Below are 9,224 nucleotides of genomic sequence, written 5' to 3' on the forward strand. Positions count from 1 at the left end.
CAAAAGAGGGGAGGTGTTGACGCCAGTGGCTGGTTGTCTAATGGAGACCCGTCTCAGCCCAGGAAAGGGAGCAGCCACAGCCCCACTGCCGAGGATTCCAGGCTGGCTTTAAAAAGGGAGCGGGCTCTATGTGCTGAATATAGCTCCAGCTTATTTCGTAGTAAATTATTCAGATGTTAATTGCATTGTAAACAAAGCCGCTACCTTTTTTTCCTTTCCAATTATCGTCATAAAATGTGCGGGCGCAGGGAGCAGGGAGCCAAAACAGCAAGCTGGGTTGAGGCTCCCGTGTTTGGCTTCTGGAATGAAGGGCTCCGTGGTGGGCTCCTGGCCTGGAATCAGAGTGAGACAGGAAGGCTGGTCCCCAGCCCAGAACTCCAGGGTGGAAGATGTTGGCGAGGTCAACAGCATACAGCCTGCATTCCCTCACTTTCTCCTCTCTTTCCCACCCCCAGCCAATTGTTTCGATTCTTCCAGTGAGAGCTGCAAATTGTGGTGACACCCTTCTTGGGGTCTGAACTGAAGGGAAAGCGTTTGAATGTTCCACAGACCACAGTACAAGGTGGATGCTGGAGAGCACAGGCCTGATCAGCTGTCTGGAGAGAATTTCAGCACCTGATACAGAGGAAACCAGGGGTCGTGATTATCTGGTTTTCCCTTCCTGACACCCCGCTCTGACATCTCCATTAACTGGTACCTAAGAGTAGATGCTTATTGACTGGGGTAAGGAGCTCAGGGCACTAGGGACAAGCCGCTCAACTTGGCTGCCCACAGTGTGGGCTGAATTTACCGTGTGCATCGAATTCACTTAAGCTTTAAAGAGCCAGCCTACTTCCCCCTCTCTTGGGCGCTTCCTTTGGAAATGACTGCAGTCCTAATTAAAAGCAAATTGCTTAATCTTGTGGCATCAGGCAAGGGTGGCGCTTCTCAGAGGGGAGTCCTCCTGCCAAGGGACAAAAAAAGCCTTGCGGATGAGGCAGAGAGAGGACAAGGAGGCACACGAAAGTTTGTGTGTCTGTCCTCTCCATCAGTCCCCTATTTCTTGTCTTCTGTACAAGCCTGTTCTTTCTTTGTAAGCAGATGTCAGACCAGAGGGTAGGAGATTTGTGTTAACTCATTACAGAGTAATCTGAACTTACCCAGAGATGGGCCAGTCCAGCGTGAGGCTCCAAGAGTTTTTAATTCTGGGAGATGATGTCCCTGAGTAAGTCCCCAAGATAATCTTCCCAAGGATGTGCCAAGGAAAAGCATCTAAATGTCCTCACTTCCAACTTAATTAGCTCCAATAAGCATTTAAAGACATCGTGTTGTTTATAGTGCATCTTAGCCTCATTCTTGCTGAGTGATGGACTTGAAATGAACTATTTCCAGAGCGACTTATTCATGCACTCCACGGAGTCTCCATTTCTCTGTCCATATCGGAAGATGTTCTGATGGCAGCTGTTTCATCACGGCCTCTGGCAACCCCAGAGTAGACCCTTCCATGATCTTTGGGGAGGAGACACTTCTTCCTCTCTTAGGTCTCTCTCTCTCTCCCCCTCATTCTCCCAAGCTAACAATTAAAGGGAAAATACCATTTTGAGAACTCCAAGGCAGCAACTCTAAACCATGATCCATGCAAAATTTGTCCTTGACACAGCTGAGTACTGAGCTGATCGTCAGCTAGAGATGGCTGCAGAGGTCTAACCATCCTCATGTACTGGCTGTGCTCTGGGGAGGAGACCTCTGAGACTGATTCACTGCTTCAGATGATTAATACTGTCTCCAAGGCTTGGTGGGGAGACCAGGAACTCCCCACCCCAAGCCTTTGGATGCAGGTGGAGGAGGCAGAGGTACTTGAGAGACACTTCATCTCTTTAGCGCAGAGCTCTATTTTTTTAAGCATCAGTCGAGCTTCTTGGAAGTTGCTTTACAACAGAAAAAGCTTTGAAGCAGGTTGGAAGCTGTGAGAGATCAGGGCAGCTAGTCCTTCACTCACATTCCATTCATTTATTTCTTTTATACCTATTAATCATCCGTGAGGCTCCAGCCACTGTGGACCGAGTCCTCAAGGCACAGAGCTGAATAAAATCTAAATCTTGCCCATGAGGAGGTCATGATCTAATGGAAAGCCAGCTAGATAAATAAACAGAGCAATTACACCCAAGTGCAATTGGGCTGGAATGGAGAGTTTGGAGGGGAGCACAGGGGTCAGCCGGGAGCTGTCAGGAAAGGCTTCCCCAGGCAAGCAGATCCCAAAAGAAAAGCCCAAAAAGCAGCTGGTGGAGGGGAAGAAAATGGAGAGAGAATGGTTTGGGAGGGCCTTCAGGCACGGCCTTCAAAGTGGGGGGAAGGAGCATTCCTGACTTGTAACCCGAGAAAGAGATGGCCTGCTGAAAGGGTTGTGTCCAGAAACCATGCCATGCCAGCTCTCCAAACACAGTCCCAAATCACTGAGCTGATATCACCAGCTCAAAATAAATAAATAAGCAAATGAATGAAAAAAATGAATAAGCAACAACAGAATCATTTGCTCAAAGAACCGGGTAGACATGGCCGATCAACAGCACTGTTCAAATCCAATTGAAGTGGCAGCACGTGTTTGGGGCAGCCCAGGACACAGTCGAGGTGCCTAGTAATAGCTGGATGAGACAACCCTCGGTTGGAGCTAAGTGATCTGAACAAAGTTATTTCCAAACACAGGTTTTGATTTGCATCTAGAATCATTGATCGTGGGATTTGTTCAGAATGTCCATTCTTTGTGTTTATTTTTTCTCTCCTAAAACCACAATGATAGTTGAAATGTGTAACAGCATGTAATTTCTAAGGGTTTCCTACCCATTATTCTGTGTAATCCTCAAGACAAATTAGAAGGAGCGAGAGCATTACTCTGGACTTTTGGTACCAATAACAGGAATTTAGTTTAGTTGGCTTGAGCAGAAAACAAGATAATTTAAAGGCTTATGCAAATCCTCAGTCCGGGTGTATGTTGGCTTCAGATGTGGACTGACCAGGAGCACAGGTGATGCCATCAGGACTGTTTTCCTGCATCTCTCAGCAATGCCTGTTTTATGTGAGAACTAGTTTCTAAGTGTTGGTTCTAGCAGTTCCAGATCATATTCTTCCTGCTGGCAGACCCTTTTGCATGAACCTTCCATCCAAATCTATGGTTTCACTTTGCCTAGATTAACTAGGTCACATGTCCTTCCGTGAACCAATCCCTGTGGCCATGAAGATAGAACAATAGCCTGTTGGCTAGGCTGACTTTGGGGACTTACCACTGAACTCCACTCATATCAGCTAGGAAAATAGGGTGTTCTAATTGGTTGATCCTGGGTCACATGTTTTATTTGGAAACTAGAAGCGGGGTCTCACCTGACACATTGGGACTGAGCGTGGGGCAAGGCTGGATCCTGTGGAAAATTTTTAGTTAAGTTTCCAAAAGTATAAGTTGATGGAGGTGGGGTCATGTAAAACACAAATATCTATGTGTAATTTCAAATGTTTTATTAGTCACATTAAGCAAGGTAAAAATAAACAGGTAGAATTCATTATAATAATATACTTTAACTCAGTATATCTAAAATATTACTGTGTAATCAATATAAATATTATGAACCAGATAATTTATTCCTTTTCTTATTAGGTCTTCAAAATATACTGTACATTATATATATTTATAGCACCTCTCTTATTGGATGTTAAAATTTTACTGGAATGTTTGGTCTCTATTAAGATTACATAATATTTACAGTTGAAAAAGTAGGTGCACCTATCCAAATTGTTCCAAACATACTTAAGGTTTTGCCAATATCTGAATTAAGTATTAGTATTTAAATTTAATTATAAAATTAAATGAAATAAAAAATTCAATTCTGCACTGGTTCTCATTGCATTTATAGTGCTCAATAGCCACCTGTGTCTAGTGGCTACCGCACTGGAAGGTAGCGAGGACCTAGAAATATTTAGAAGTTTCCTAGCACCTTAGAAGTAGCCTATCTAGAAGAATTCTCACGCACTGTTGGTGGGAATGTGAATTGGGCAGCCATTATGGAAAACAGTATGAAGTTTCCTCAAACAATTAAAACTAAGACTACTACCACATGATCCAGCAATTCCACTTCTGGGCATTTATCCATAGAACACAAAAAATAACTCATAAAGATACATGCACCCCCCCACCCATGTTCATTGAGGCATTATTTACAATAGCCAGGAGATGGAAACAACTCAAATATCTATCAATGATAAAAGAATAAAGATCTACATATTCAATGGAATATTATTCAGCTATAAAAAAAAGAATGAAATCTTGCCATTTGCGACAGCATGGATGGACCTTGAAAACATTATGATAAGTGAAATAAGTCAGAGGAAGACAAATACTGTATGTTCTCACTTATATGTGAAATCTAAAAAGCAAACAAAAATATAAAGGCAACAACAACAACAAAAAACAATCTCGTGGATACAGAGAACAAGTTGGCAGTTGCATAGGGCAGGGGGTGTAGAGTGGGCGAAATGGGTGAAAAAAGTCAAAAGGTAAAATTTCCAGTTATAAAATGAATAACCATGGGGATGTTATGTACAGCATGGTGACTACAGTTAATACTATGTATTGCATATTTGAAAGTAGTTGGGAGAGTTGATCTTGAAAGTTCTCATCATGAGAAAAAATTTTGTAACTGTGGTGATGGATGTTAACTGGACTTACTGTGGTGATCATTGTGCAATATATACAAATATCAAATTTTTACTAATATAATGTTATGTCAATTATACCTCAATTAAAAAAACTAACGAAAAGGAAGCATCTAGTGGTACCTAGAAGTATATAGAAGGTGGGAAGGTAGCTGAGCACACACAGCTCTCGTTACATGGTGAGAACTCAAGCACGTGCTTCACATGGAAGAACTTAGATTTTAATCCTGCTTCTGATACCTATTGGCTACATGATATGAAGCAAGTTATTTAACCTTTCCCAGCCTCATTTTCTTCTCTGTTAAATGAGTGCAATGAGATTCACTCTGCAACTTCCTTGTAAGAAAGTCTACTCTCCCGGAATTGGGTAGTTGCTCAAAAATAGTAGCGATTCGTAATGGAACTTCAATCTTACATAACCTCTTTTCCAATGCCCTCCTTTACCTTCCTTCGAATGGCCGAATGTCTTTTCCAACTTGGAGACAAAGCAAAAAGACGAATTTACTCCATGAAATAAGATTGCCAAGAACAGGATAAATGTCAGTAATCACCCGGTCTTTTGCCTCTTTTTTGGCTGAAGAACCGCAAAAACTCTTCAACAGACCATCTACTTTGTATTCAGATTGTTGGGGGAAGTTTTCACAAACAATTCTCCTGAGCAAGCGGGGCAGGGGCTAAGTTTTTTGGGTTTTTTTGCCCTGGGCACTGTGCTAGCTGCTCGACATTCTTCTCCAGCTCCATCCTTCCTTTCTTGTGGGCTGTAGGGATTATTTTTTTTCAGTTTTACAGAGAAGAAACTTCAGCACAAGGACTGTGTGCAGCATCACCCAGGTAGAACTGGACTCGTAGATTCCATAACTGCAGTAAAATCACAAAGAACATTAAGATTCAGAGTTGATGGTTCATATATAAATTGACTTTTTTTTTTCTTATTAGTGGTGGCCAGTAACTAACAAGATTTTTGGTTGTCAACTGACTTTCAGAACCACTAGGTTTTAAATTTGAGTGAGAAAAGAATGTGGAGCCTTCTTCCATTTTTTCACGAGCTCCCACTCGGTGACCTAGAGGAACTTTTGCCCCAAGGACCTAGTCTGCTCGGGTGGCTAAGTCACTAATTGTGTTCCTTACTTTTGTGGATCTTCTCCTCTGAACCGTGTATGTAGTAAGATCTTTTTTTACCCCGGGAGGCTACACTTCAGATAGTGTTAAGCCCACAGGAATTTCATTTTAAAAATAAAAAAAGACATCATGGACTTATGTGCAAAGACGTAGCCACAAGGTTATTCATCACAACATCGTCTATAATGGTAAATTAAGAAAACAGATGGGAATGTCTGATGAGAGGAGATCATATAAATAAATATGGGTACATTTGTGAGATGGGCTATTATAATACCATTCAACTGATATTGTAAAAGTATATTAATATAGTGACAAATATCTGTGATCTTTGGGTAAATGAGGAAAAAGCTGATGACAAAAAAAAAGTGTGTAGAGTATGTTTCAATTCTATTAGAAGAAAAATCACCTTCATATAAACAAAGTGCATAAGGTTATATGAAGTATTAGGAGTTTAGTTCTGGGCAGTGGCAGATTATGAGTGATTTTTGTGTGTTCTTTGTGTGTTCTCATTTTCTATAATGAAAATGTATGGCTATTAGGGCTTGGAGAGGAATGCAGTTCATTTTATTTTTAAAGGCGTCATTCAGCAAATTAGCGATAGCATGAATATTCCGATTTTTGAAAGGTATGTGCATCAGTATACAATCAGTAAGAGCCATGCAGTGTTTGTTATGTGGCAGCTGCTTTCCTACCCTCAGCTCCTGACGTCCTCACCGCACCCTGGGCATAGGCGGGGCCAGAGTCCACTTCTCGGCTAGATACGGGGGACATAGCACCCAGGGCTCAAGACACTTTTTAGGAGCCCACAAAAACATTTGAATTTCTTTTAAAATTAAAGGAACAGATGGAGATCATCCAGCCTGGATTATATTCATCTTTATACCAACACAGTCACAAAATATACTTTTGTTCTCTTTTTAAAAATTTAAAAAAAAAAATTTGTCCTATTATTTTATTTATTTTTAAGCAATTACTGTTGATATTCAATATTATATTAGTTTCAGGTGTGTAGCATAATGGTTAGACATTTATATAATTTATGAAGCGATTCCCCCAATTAGTCAAGTACCAACCTGGCCCAATACATGGTTATTACAATATTATTGACTATATTCTCTAAACTGTACTTTACACCCCCGTTACTATTTTGTAACTATTAATTTGTACTTCTTAATCGCATTCAACTTTTTTACCCGGCCCCCCCACCCACTTCCCATCTGGCAACCATCAGTTTGTTTTCTGAATCTATGAGTTTGTTTGTTTTGTTTATTTTGTTTTTTAGATTCCACATCCAAAACACTAATTTGAAAGATATATGCACCCTTATATCTATTGTAGCATTATTTACAATAGCCAAGATATAGAAGCAACTGAAGTGTCCATCAATAAATGATTGGATAAAGAAGAGGTGGTACATATATACAATGAAATATTACTCAGTCATAAAAAAAAGAATTAAATCTTACCATTTGCAACAACATGGATGGACCTAGAGGGTATTCTGCTAAGTGCAGTAAGTCAGACAGAGAAAGACAAATGCCATATGATTTCACTTACATGTGAAAATGAAATAGACTTTTTCATATATATTTTTTAATTGAGGAGAACCTCACATTTCACAAAAGCAAAGTCGCTCAAGATCCACAGAAACAGTAATCTGATCCTGGGTGGAATCATTCCTTTATCCTGTGAAAGAAATTCAGGTTTAGCTTACCAAACTTTGCTTAAATTGTCACACAGGAGACTGTGCGTTCTAACTATGATCTGTTGACTCCATATTGCTGCCTTGTTTCTGCTTTCTGACATTGACTTTTAAAAGCATTCTATTTCAGTGTCTCAGAAGAGCATTATTATTTTATTTTCCTTAAGAGGAGCAGAGCATTACAAATGTTGCCCCTTTCCTTTCATAGCTGACCTTCAACCAGGCAATTCTACGTGAGCCCTGCTTTGCCCCCATGTAGTTTGTGTAAATTATAAATACTTAACAGCACATATTGATGTCTTGTCTGCACCTCTTAGCAGAGAAAGTAATAGTCTTAATGGGAAAAATCTATGAAATAAGAAATGTCTTCATTTATGATTGTGTTGTAGCCAGCTAATGAATCTTAATCATCTTAGCAACCGCATGATGGAATCAAATTAGTTTTCTTTCCATTTTAGTACCAGACTCAAGAACCTGAAGACATGACTGTTTTAAAATACCTATAAATTTAATTTCTGGTTAATAAGAATCAAAGAATAGAAGCCTAGAAAAATTGGACCAGGAAATATAAACTCAACACAGCTAGATTGCTGGTTCCTAGGAGTTACTGCATTTTGATTCCTGACACATGACATGATTCAGGAGTCAGCATACTTTTTGTAAAGGACTAGATAGTAAAAATATTAGGTTGTGTGGGATTTATGGTCTTCATTGCAATTTCTCCACTCTGCTATTGTAGTAGGAAAGTAGCTGTAGATGTTATATAAATAAATAAGTGTGGCTGTGTTTCAACAAAACTTTATTTACAAAAAACAAGTGGCGAGTCTATGGCCATGCTACCCTGAACAAGCCCAATCCCGTCTGATCTCGGAAGCTAAGCAGGTTCGGGCCTGGTTAGTACTTGGATGGGAGACCACCTAGGAAGACCAGGTGCTGTAGGCGTAACAAAATTTAAAAAAAATAAAGGATTGTAAGATGACAAGTTCCTTGCAATCTGTAAGGTCAACCAAGGGTCACCTCGCCAATAAATAAATAAATAAACAAACAAATAAATAAATAAATAAATAGATAAGTAAATAAATAAATAAGTAAATAACAAGTGGCAGGCCAAATATGACCCATCGGTTGTAGTCAGCCAACCTCTGGTTCTGCTGCCACTCATTGTCTAGATAATTCCCTGGATTGGACGCACAAGTCATGAAGTTTGGTTTGCCTAAACTCCTCACCAGAGCCCCCAAAGCCTTTGTGGCGGACCCCGACTTCCTCTCAGAAACCACATTTCCTAGTCCTTGGACATGCTGACCTTCTTTCTGATCCCCAAGCAAGCCAAGTTCATTCTTACTTCAGCACTTCTATCCTCGCCATCCGAACCCCTATAATAGACTCACGAGAGTTAGCTAACAAAATATAGACTGCAGAGAGAACTTGAATTTCAGGTAAACTATTGATAACCCTTAGTATTAAGTACATCCTTTGTAACATTTGGGACATAGTTACACTAAAAACCGTTGTTTATCTGAAATTCAAATCTAACTGGAGGTTCTGGTTTTTACTTGTCAACCCTACCCTAGGATATTCTTCCTCCTGTTCTTTATCTGGCTGCTCGCTTCTTGTTTTTCAGTGTAAATGTCAGCTCCTCACAGTGTCCTTTGCTGCGTTCTAAATAAGCCACCTTATTTATTTGGTTTCCCTTTCCAGGCACTTGATCACTCTAGTTATC

At 40.2% G+C, this 9,224-nt stretch overlaps 1 pseudogene; it reads left to right on the forward strand.

Annotated features, from left to right (window-relative positions):
* The first annotated feature begins 8,327 nt into the window (after positions 1-8,327).
* LOC120581133 (uncharacterized) lies at positions 8,328-8,446 on the forward strand (annotated as a pseudogene).
* The last annotated feature ends 778 nt before the right edge of the window (positions 8,447-9,224 follow it).

The sequence above is a fragment of the Pteropus medius genome, unplaced genomic scaffold, assembly GCF_902729225.1.
Source record: "Pteropus medius unplaced genomic scaffold, Ma_sr-lr_union100, whole genome shotgun sequence".
NCBI lineage: Eukaryota > Metazoa > Chordata > Mammalia > Chiroptera > Pteropodidae > Pteropus > Pteropus medius.